Source organism: Prionailurus viverrinus, chromosome B4, assembly GCF_022837055.1.
Source record: "Prionailurus viverrinus isolate Anna chromosome B4, UM_Priviv_1.0, whole genome shotgun sequence".
In the NCBI taxonomy this organism is placed as follows: domain Eukaryota; kingdom Metazoa; phylum Chordata; class Mammalia; order Carnivora; family Felidae; genus Prionailurus; species Prionailurus viverrinus.
In genome coordinates, this window is record NC_062567.1 from 78,711,244 (window position 1) to 78,723,556 (window position 12,313).

Sequence of the window (12,313 nt, forward strand, 5' to 3'; positions counted from 1 at the left end):
CCCAGATTGAGTACACTTACATGAGTCAGTATTTACTTATAATATAGAATAAGATGTAGTTTAAAATATATATACCATATTTTTTATTACACTAGCCTAGTGGGATTTCTTTTTAAATTCTCAAATTGGCATTTTAATCTCAACTTTCTACTCTTAAATATATATATTTAAAAACAGTAGAGAATGAATATCAAGACATAAAAAGCCAAACAAAGGAAAAATCCCAAGGAAGAGACATCATTTAGTTGTTTTGAATTTATCAAGAGTTTACAGAAAATCAAATGTAAGGACAAAATATACTGCACATGCATGGAAATAATTAAGTCTCCATGATCTAACGCATAAAGTTGATGAAAACAATCTTTCATATATTTGCTACAATTAAATGGAAGAAGAGGAGAGGAAAGGGTCAAATTTGAGAATGCTTACAATGGAACAGAAAAATAAAGTGTCAGTATTTTGAACAGGAAGGCATATATTGAGAAAAAAGAGCCAATGTAAACATCATGATACTTCACAAATAAGTGAAAGAACAAGTATGATTATATATTGGATGATGCAATAGTGACATCGGGACCCAATCTAAACACTTCCTTTGCAAATTGCCTTATAAATTTCCTTATAAACCTCATTATGATTCTACTGGGATAAAGACAGGACCCTTTGTAGCAAGTTCTTAAATGCTTGCTTCACCTGTTGGTTCCTTAGAGTGCAAATAAAAGGGTTCAAAAGTGGTGCGACTGAGGTATTGAGAGTTGCTACTCCCTTCATTAAGGATATCCTCTGTTTGACCGAGGGTTTAATGTACATGAAGATGCAGCTGCCATATGAGAGGGAGATGACAATCATGTGAGAAGAACAAGTGAAGAAAGCCTTTTTTCTCTGGGTGGCAGAAGGGATTTTTAAAATTGTCAGGCAATATATGTGTACGGTAGAATCAGTAATGCCAAGGTGACCAGCAGAGTCACCAAAGCTAAGATGAAACTCATAATTTCCAACACATGTGTATCTGTGCAGGAGATCTGCAGGAGGGGAGCAGTGTCACAGTAGAAATGATCAATGATATTGGAGTCACAGAAGTCCAGGCTTCTGTGGACTAAAATGAGTCCTGGAAAGATTATGAGGGAACCAGTGATCCAAGAGCTTAGGATCAGCTGGATACAGATTTTGCTGCTCATGATGGTTGTATAATGCAGGGGCTTACAGATGGCAACATAACGATCATAGGACATGACAACTAGGAGATAAAATTCGGATGCTCCAAGAAGGAAGGCAAAAAATAACTGAGCTGCACAACAGTTATAGGAAATGGTTTTGTCCCCAGTTGCCATGCTTACAAGCAATTTGTAAATACACAGTTATATAAGAAATTTCTAAGAAGGAAAATTTTTGAAGAAAGAAATACATAGGGGTCTTGAGATGAGAACCCAGCAAAGTAAGGGTAATGATAATTAAGTTGCCTGAGATGCTTAGCAAGTAGGTGAGAAGCAGGAAGACGAATAGCACAATCTTCACCTTTGGGTCCTCTGTCAATCCTGCTAAGATAAATACTGTCACAGTTGTACGGTTTTCCATCATTACCTCCTATTATGCTTCTGTTCTGGTAAAAATATCAAGAAAAATTATGTAAAGATATCAATTGTAAAATATTAAAATAACAATGTCAAAATATTAGTATTTGCTATTAATTATATATACTAATGGGACATTATTTGAAATGATTAATGTAAGATAAACTCTAATAAAAGCTCTTACTTTGCTTTTGAGAAATGATAATATTTTCTACAAATCTGATGAAATAAACTATCTTATAAATTATCTTTATATTTTGACTTAGGTATATTTATGGTAATGAGATGAAGAAATGAACATGTAGGTGAAAACAATATTTCCTCTTTTCTCAATATGTAAGAACTAAAATGTCATAATACTTATACTCAGCCTGATGATTATATAAATATCATTGCCTCAAGGAACTGGCCATGAATGCAACAGAAGCAAGATGATAGATATATAAATACTTATGATGGGTGAAAACAGAAATCCAGCTTTAGGTTGGAGATAATCCTGAAAGTCATTCAGTAGAACAACCAGAGCTCTTCAATGGTTTGGCCTTTGCCACATCTGCTCAGGTAATCAACATTCTGTCTTGGTCCTATCTGATTTTTATTTCTGTAAGTCAGTGTAGTCTGTTTTGTCTTTATTCCGTCTCTTCATTTTACCACCTCCTATGCCATTCATTAAATTCATCTGTGTAGTAAACCTGACTTGAACAGAATCAAACAGATTCAGTGTCTCTTCTGGTTACAGTTCTGAAAACAGGAAGAGAATCACAAAGTGAAATGCAAAATGAAGTGAATAAGAGTTCAGAAAGAAGGATAATGAAAAAGGGAAGAAAAGATAAAAGAAGTGGAAAAGAGGTAAGACAGTAAGGGAAGACCATAAATTTAAATACTTACCATTAAGATAGGATTTTTCTTCAGATGAGACAATGACTTGTATCTGGCTCTTGGCTTCTTACCTGATGTATAGAATGAGTTACGGCAAAGCTCTAATTTACTTCTACATAAGAGAGTACAGAGGAGAAACTGTAGGCAACTTTACTTGGATGACCAGTCACTTGGCAAGTGTTCAGACACTTGCAGGTAATACTGACTGCCTCCAAATTATATGGTATTCAAGAGCTAAGCCAATTCAAATGGAGTTGATTGTGTGGTTGAAAATTATATAAGCTCTCATTAAGCTAAATGTCATGAAAACTCCTAGGTATAAACATTTCATCCCTTGGGGGCAAGTTTCTTGTTTGATGACTTCATTGATGCTTCTTTAAGGACTTCATTATCAATACAAAACATTTATTAAACAATTTAATAGATCCATGGAGAATGCATTGTTATACACTGAGGCGTCAAAGCAGTATAAGTCAATGTCCCTGTCTATCGTGCTTTACCAACATATTGAGGAGACAGAATTTCTGCATGAATATAGCAATGTATAATGTGCCATAAATTTAAAGGTAAGTGTGATTGCTTAGGGCAGTCAAGGGAGATTAATAAGAAAATATGTTTTAAAAAAAGATGGATCCAAAGCTGTCTTGGAGACATATTAGGAAGTAAAGTAAGGCATTTTAGGTAGGAAAAGAAGTGTGGAAAAGGTACATAAAAATAAAAACTCAAGAATTAATAAAAACTCATCAGAGAGAATATGATAACAGTTTTCTCCAGGGAATAGTTAAGGTTCTAGACATTCTAGCTATTAGTGCCAAAGTATAATAACATTTTCCTAGTACTTACAAACATTCTCCCAAACCTAAGGGACAATTCCCAAGGAACTTAATTGTATTACAATGGCTATAGTCATCTGAGTCAAAAACAGACCCATCATCCCCACAAGTAAGAATGATATCAAATCAGACCTAGTTTTTCTCCTGCTAACCCAACTCCCTAGAGATACACTGGAACAGTGTATTATAATATGTTTAGCAAGCCTATTACTTTTATTTATGTTTACATTAAAACATGAAAGAGAATTTTCCCTCCTTTCAAAATCATGAACAATTTTTTTATTCAAAAATGGTATCATTTCAGTTCAAAACATTTGGAATGCAGGAAAGGCAATCCTAAGGGGAAGTATATAGCCATACAGGCCTAACTCAAGAAGCAAGACACGTCTCAAATACACAACCTAACCTTACACCTAAAGGAGCTAGAAAAATAACAGAAAATAAAGCCTAGAGTCAACAGAAGAAGGGAAATAATAAATATTAGAGCAAAAGTAAATGATATAGAAAGAAACAAAAAAAAATAAAAAAAGTAGAACAGATCAACAAAATGAAGAGCTGATTCTTTGAAAGAATTAATAAAATTGGTAAACTTCTAGCCAGGCTTATCAAAAAGAAAATTGAAAGGACTCAAATAAATAAAATCACAAATGAAAGAGGAGAGATAACAGCCAATACCATATAAATATAAATAATCATAAGAGAATATTATGAAAAATTATATGACATCTAACTGGGCAATCTCAAAGTAATGGACAAATTCCTAGAAACATTCAAACTACCAAACTTGAAAGAAGAAATAAAAAATTTGAACAGACCCATAACCAGCAAAGAGATTATATCAGTAACCAGAAATCGCCCAACAAACAAAAGTCCAGGGCCAGATGGCTTTTCAGGGGAATTCTGCCAGACATTTAAAGAAGATTTAATGCATATTCTTCTCATATTGTTCCAAAAAATAAAATGAAAACAAAAAAACCCTCCAAACTCCTACTACGAGGGTAACATTACCTTGATTCCAAAACCTGACAAACACCCCACTAAAAGAATTACAGGCCAACATCCCTGATGAACATGGATACAAAATTTCTCAACAAGATACTAGCAAATTGAATCCAACAGTACATTAAAAAGAATTATTCACCACAATCAAGTGGGATTTATTCCTGGGCTGTGTGTTCAATATTTGCAAATCAATCAATGTGATACACCATATTAATATAAGAAAGTATAAGGACTATCTGATCCTCAGTAGATGCAGGAAAAGCATTTGACAAAATACAACATCACTTCTTGATAAAAACCCTCAACAAGGTAGGGATAGAGGGGTAGAGAATGTACCTCATAAAGGCCATTTACGAAAGACCCACAGTTGACATCATCTTCAGGGGGAAAAAATTGAGAACTTTTCCTCTAAGGTCAGGAACAAGACAGTAATAGTGGCTCTCATCATTACTATTTGACACAGTACTGGATGACTTAGCCTGGGCAATCAGAAAAAAAAAAAAGGAATAAAACGTATCCAGATAGTTAAGGAAGAAATCAAACTTTCACTATTTGCAGATGATGTGACACTTATGTTGAAAACCCAAAAGTCCCCACCAAAAAATTGCTAGAACTAATACACAAATTCAGCAAAGTTGCAGGATATAAAATCAATGTACAGAAACCTGTTGCATTACTATATACCAATAATGAAGAAGCAGAAATAGAAATCAAGGAATCAATCCCATTTACATCAGAAACCATAAGGTACCTAGGAATAAACCTAACCCAAGAGGTAAAAGATCTGTACTCTGAAAACTATAGAATACATATGAAGGAAATTGAAGAGGACACAAAGACATAGAAAAGCATTCCATGCTCATGGACTGGAAGAACAAACATTGTTAAAATATCTATACTACCCCAAATAAATTTACACATTTAATGCAATTCTTATCAAAATACCACTAGTGTTCTTCATGGAGTTAGAACAAACAATCCTAAAATTTGTATGGAATCACAAAGGACCCCAAATAGACAAAGCAATGCAGAAAAAGAAAAGAAAAGCTGGAGGCATCATGATTCTGGACTTCAAGCTATATTATAAAACTAGTCATCAAAACTGTCTGGTACTGGAATAAAAAGAGACACCAAGATCAGTGGAACACAATAGAAAACCCCATAAATGGACCCACAACTATATATTCAACTAACCTTTGACAAAACAGGAAATAATATCCGATTGAAAAAAAAGTCTCTTCAACAAATGGTGTTGGGAAAACTGGACAGCAACATGCAGAAGAATGAACACGGACCACTTTCTTACACTATACACAAAAGTAAATTCAAAATGGATGAAAGGAATGAGAGAAGATATTTGCAAATGACATATCAGATAAAGGGTATATCTATAAAGAATTCATCAAACTCAATACCCTAAAACCAAATAATCCATTTAGGAAATAAGCAGAAGACCTGAAAAGACATTTTTCCAAAGAAGACATCCAGATGGGCAACAGACACATGAAATAATGTTCAATATCACTCATCATCAGGGAAATACAAATCAAAACCACATTGAGATACCATCTCACAATTGCCAGAATTGCTAAATTTAAGAACACAAGAAGCAACAGGTGTTGGAAAGGATGTGGAGAAGGGGGATCTCTCTTACTCTATTGGTAGTATTGCAAACTGGTGCAACCACTCTGGAAAACAGTATGGAGGTGCCTCAAAAAGTTTAAAATGGAACTACCCTATGACACAATAATTGCACTACTAGATATTAACCCAAAGGATACAAAAATACAGATTTGAAGGGATACACGAAGGGGTAATTTCAGATCCTCTGTAATTAAAATAAAATCAGAATAACTTAAATATATTAATATAAAGTACTCAGAGTTTTAGAGAGATTTATTTTCAAAATGTGGATTATAAATCAGTCTGCAAAACACTAAAATTTACAAACTATTATCCTTAAAGGTATATAAACAGAATTATTCAGGCAAAGTATTTTGTTTGTGATGGTCTCATTTTTATATTTCTATTGCAGGATGAAGCACTTAGATTTATATCTTTTTTTCTTTCCAAGCATCACACTGAAATGTGTAATTTTTATAATAAATTTTAACACTTATGGACATTTTGTGATTAGCTATTTCTAGCTTAGATCAACAATTTCTAAAAAAAATTTTTAATGTTTATATTTGAGAGAGAGTGCACAAGCAGGAGAGGGGCAGAGAGAGACACAGACAGAGACAGAATCTGAAGCAGGCTTCAGGCTCTGAGCTGTCACCACAGAGCCTGATTCAAGGCTCAGACCCACAAACCCTGAGATCATGACCTGAGCCGAAACTGGACACTTAACTGACTGAGCCACACAGGTGTTACTAGATCAGCAATTTAAACTATCCAGGTATCTCTTTTATTCTTCATATTCAATGTGTTTTTAAGTCAATACAGCACAGTACTAAAATTAAGCAATGATTTATCCTGTCAAGTGATTATGGTTTATTTCCAGGGAATTCTGTAAACTGTGCGCATATGTCTCCAAGGAATTCAGCTCCAAAAGCAATGTTTCCCTGAGGATCTTTGGCTTGCTTCCTATATAAGAGATGCCAAAATACACAGACTCCTTTTTATATTCTTCAACTATGTTCTCAGAAGATTCTGTACAAAATGCAGTATCTTAAAGTACCAAGTGCCCCCTTTACCTTCATTAATTTGTGAATACCTATTTATTGTGTGCTTGAAATGTATCAAGCACTCTTCTGTGTCCAGGGCATACATCCTGACAGCTCCCCTGCTCCCTTCTACCATGTGAGGACCTAGTTAAAAGTGTATGAAATCTATGCAGCAGGCTCTTACCAGACACCAGATCTGTTGGCACCCAGATCTTAGACTTTCTACCTCTAAAGCTGAGAAATAAATGTTTGTTGTTCAAGGCACCCAGTTACAGTATTTTGTGATAGCAGCCCCAACAGACTAAGCAAAAATAAAAACAGAGAATTCATTGCCAACAGACTTGTCCTGCAAGAAATGTTAAACAAAGTTCTTTAGGGAGAATTCAAATGATATAGGTCACAAATTCTGATCTACATCAAGAAAATAAGAGTGTTGAAGAAGTAAAGGGATAAGTACATTCAATTGCATTTTCTACAAAACTGACATTCTGTATAGCACCAACCATTTATTAAAATTAATTACAAAGCCAATACCATGAGTATGTTTCTGTCTTTAATAATAGGCGATATTCTGAGATCCAAATTAGATTATCTCTGAACACCTTCCTCCTTCACTCCCTGTTTTCTTCTTTATTTCCATCATAGACTTTCCTACTTTCCTTTTCCATTATTTATTATTTCCTTCTTTCTTGCTTTAATCAACAGACAGTTTTAAGGAGAAACTTTATCTGACAAGATTGGCAAGTGGGGTTATAAAAATTTACAAAATGCCTTTCATAGTGGCAACCTGGACATGTGATAGCTTTGAAGAGTCAATGGTCCCAAAGTTCATACATTTGAAGAATGACATAAATTTACAGAATCAAGAAACCAAGCTAACTCCAAGCATGACTAAATGCCTAAACAAATCATAATCAAACTACTAAACACCGAAGACAATGAGAAAATCTCAAATCTGGCTAGAGATAAAGGATGAATTACATACTATGACTATTAGAGAACAAAGGCTTAAACAATTTCTGACTTCTTTTCACAAGCTATGGAGACCAGGAAACAGAGGGCACCTTTAGAGTGTTGAAACAAACAAGCAAACAAACAAACAAACAAAAAACTACTTGTCAATTTAGAATTCTATACAGTACAACTATGCTTCAAACATTACAGGGAAATAAAGACATTTTCACATAAAATCAAACTAAGAGCATTTTTCCGTAACACATCTGCACTACAAGAAATGCTGCAGGAAATTTGTTAGCTGAAGAAAACTGAATCCAGCCAGAAAGTTGGAATTTCAGGAAGAAATTAGAAATAGCAAACATTTTAAACATGGGGTAAATATTGAAGACTGCATTTTTAAAATAAGCTTGAAATAAAGTAAAAGTTCATCACAAAGAAATTTAAATATTCACATATTTAAAAGACTCTTTTAAAAATACTGTAACAAAAATTCTATCTTAAGTAAAAGTTCAGTGGATGGGCTGAGGAGCAGAAAGATGATTATAAAACAAGAGTAAAAAAAAAGAGTCAGTTAACTTAGAGATTAATAGAGACCACTCAATTTGAAAAACAAAAAGCCAAATATATATATTTAACGAACAGAGCCTCTGTGACCTATGGGACAATATCAAAAGATTTAACATACGTGTGTAATTTGAATTTTAAAAAGCAGAGGATATTATAAGTCAGCACTGTCCAAAAAAATATAATGCAAAACACAAATGTAAGCAACATTTGTCATTTTAAATTTTCTAGTAACCTTATTTTTAAAAAGTAAAGAGAACAGGTGAAATTGATTTCAATAAGATATTTTAACCAAGTATACCCAAATGATTATCATTTCAACATCTAATACATATTTAAAAATTAAAGAGATATTTTACTTTTTTTGTACTAAGTCTTTGAGATGTGAGGTACATTTACATTCACAGCACATCTCAGTTTGGACTAGCCACATTTCAATTTTTAGTGGCTACCAAATTGGATAGTGTAAACATAGATAATGTAAATGGTTTGTTGTTAACTTCTTCATTTTGGCTTCTCAGAAGCTTCAGATCAAATTCATGGTAAGTATGAAAAAACATGTGGAAATTAAAAAACACTCATAAACAACTAATGGGCCAAAGAAGAAGTTGCAAAGGAAATTCGAGAACACTTGAAGACAAAGCAAACACACAAGATACCAAAACTTATGAAACACAATGAAAGCAGTGTTCAGAGGCAAAATTATAGCTTTAAACATCTGCTTTAACAAAAAAAAAATAGCTCATATCAATAATCTAATTTCAAAATTCCAGATTTAAATTTAAAAAAAAGCAAAATTGGGGCACCTACGTGGCTCAGTTGGTAAAGCTTCCAACTTCAGCTCAGGTCATAATCTCATGGTTGTGGGTTCAAGCCCCATGTCAGGGTCTGTGCTGACAGCTTGGAGCCTGGAGCCTACTTAGGATTCTGTGTCTCACTCTCTCTTTGCCCCTCCCCTACTCATGCGCTCGCGCGTGCGCACTCTCTCTCTCTCTCTCTCTCCCTCTCTCATTACATGTTAAAAATTTTTAAATTAAAAAAGAGCAAAATAAACCCAAAACGAGCAGAAACAAGTAAATAATAATTAGAGTGGAGATAAATGAAGTAGTAGAGAGGGAAAAATTGAGAAAAATCAACAAAACCGAAAGTTGGTTCTTTCAAAAGGTCAACAAAAGCAGACAAGCCTTTAGCTTGATTGACAAGAAGAGAGGAGAGAAGGTTCAAATTGCTAAAATCAGGAATCAGAGTCATTATTACTGACCTTCTGAAAATAGAAAGGAATATAAGAATAAATACGAACAATTGTGCATGGACAAATTAGCATAATTGAAACATTTGTAAAAACCCACAAATTACCACTTAACTCAAGGTTGAACAGAATATCTAATACACCTGTAGTTATTAAGGAAATTGAATCAGTAATCTAAATAAAGAATATTCAAGACCAGATAAATGTTCCTGAAACTTTAATTTTTTTTAATGTTTTGCTTATTTTTGAGAGAGAGAGGACAGGGGGAAGGGCAGAGAGAGAGGGAGACACAGAATCCAAAGCAGGCTCTAGGCTCTGAGCTGTCAGCACAGAGCCCAAAACGGGGCTTGAACTCACAAACCGTGAGATCATTACCTGAGCCAAAGTTGGATGTTTAACCAACTGAGCCACCCAGGTACCCCCTGAAACTTTAAAGAAGAATTAAAGAATTAAATAATTTCAACTTCCAAATATTAGAGATTATAATGCCCTTCTTACTTGATTGCATGAGGACAGCATTATTCTGATACTAAAGCCAGATAAAAACATCACAAAACAGAATAATACAGATCTATATCCCTTAAGAATATAGATGAAAAAATCCTCAACAAAATATTAGCAAATCAAATTTAGCTGCATTTAAAGGTAATACACCTTGATAAAATGGGATGTAATGTACAGTGATCCAACATACAACAATCAATTGGCATAATACACCAATGATAGAAGATAAAATAAAGGAAGAAAAAAAAAACATGGTCATTACAACTGATACAGGAAAAGTCTTTGAGAAGATTCAAATGATAAAACTTCGTGATAAAAATATAGCAAACTTGGAATAGAAAGAAACTTCCTCAAACTGCTAAGTGTTCATGAAAACCCTACAGCTATTGTCACACTTAGTGGTGAAAGATTGAAAGCCTTCCCCAAACCTCCAGGACACAACAAGGATGTCTACATTCTCAACTGCTATTCATTATTGTGCTGGAAGGTCTAGCCAGAACAGTTAGATGAAAATAAATAAAAACACTTGAATTGGAAAGAACTTTAAGTTCTTTATGGAAAAATCAAATAGAAATGGAAAGTCCAGAATAATCTCATACATCAATAGCCAATCAATTTTCTCATAAGGTACATAGACTATTCAATGGAGGAAAGAATAGTCTCTTAAATGGTGCTGGGACAACTGGATAGCCACATACTAAGTATAGTTAGAGCCCTAGGTCACCGCTATTCACAAATTAACTCTAAGTATGTCAATTACATAGAAGTAAGAGCAAAACTATAAATTTCATAGCAGAAAATATAGAGGTCTATTTTCACAACTTTGATTTGGATTTAGCAGTTGATTCTTATGTATGACACCAAAAACGTAAGCAACAAAAGAAAACATTAAATTGGACTTCATCTAAATTTTATCCATCAGAGGGCATTATCATGAAAGTGTAAAGTAAACCTGGAAGGGCAACTGGGTGGCTCAGTGGTTAAGCATCTGACATGATCTCAGGGTTCATGAGTTCGAGTCCCACATCAGGTGAGCACAAGCCCCACATTGGGTGAACACAAGACCCACTTCGGATGAGCCCCGCTTCTCTCTCCCTCTCTCTCTCTTTCTCTGCCCTTCATGGGATTCTTTGTCTCTGCCCCTTGCTCACTTGTGCCCCCTCCCCCCTCTGTTTCTCAAAAAGTGAAAACCTGAAAAAAGTATTTTCTTTTAAAAAAATTTTTTTAAATGTTTTATTTTTGAGACATAGCGAGACAGAGCATGAGCAGGGGAAGGGCAGAAAGAGAGGGAGACACAGAATCTGAAGCAGGCTCCAGGCTCCGAGCTGTCACCACAGAGCCTGACGTGGTGCTCGAACCCACAAACCACGAGATCATGACCTGAGCCAAAGTCAGATGCCCAACCAAGTGAGCCACCCAGGCGCCCCTGGAAAAAGTATTTTCATATCACATATCTGATAAGGTTCTAGTATTCAGAATACATAAAGAACTATTTCAAATCAGCTGCAACAAAAACAATCACAAATAACCCAATTTTAATATGTGCAAAGGATTTGAACAGACATTTCTCCAAATGGCCAACAAGGACATGTAATAATGTTACACATCATTAGTCATTATAAAAATGCAAATTAAAACCACAGTGAATTGCACCTCAATTATGGCCACACTGGGAGGATCCCAGCGTGGCCATGCTGGGAGGATCCCAGCGTGGCCATAATTAAAAAAAGAAAAGAAATTGATATGGAGAAATTGGAAATCCAATACATTGTTAGTGGGAATGTAAAACAGTGTAGGCACTGATGAAAGTTTGGGAGTCTCATTAAAAAAGATAAACATAAAATTACCATATGATTCAACAATATCATTCCTAGATATTCACCCAAATAACTGAAAACAGGCTTTCAAATTCTTGTATGCTATTGTTTATATCAGCACTATTCACAATAGCCAAAAGGTGGAAACAATTCAAATGTCCATCTACAGATAAATGGATAAAATGTGATATATATGCATAATGGAATATTATCCAGCTAGAAAAATGAAGTATTAATTCATGCTTAAGTATGGATGAACGTCAGTATCATG

General features: G+C 34.5%; 1 pseudogene; it reads right to left on the bottom strand.

Annotated features, from left to right (window-relative positions):
* Nucleotides 1-639: 639 nt before the first annotated feature.
* Nucleotides 640-1,578, bottom strand: LOC125170726 (olfactory receptor 6C74-like; annotated as a pseudogene).
* Nucleotides 1,579-12,313: the final 10,735 nt, after the last annotated feature.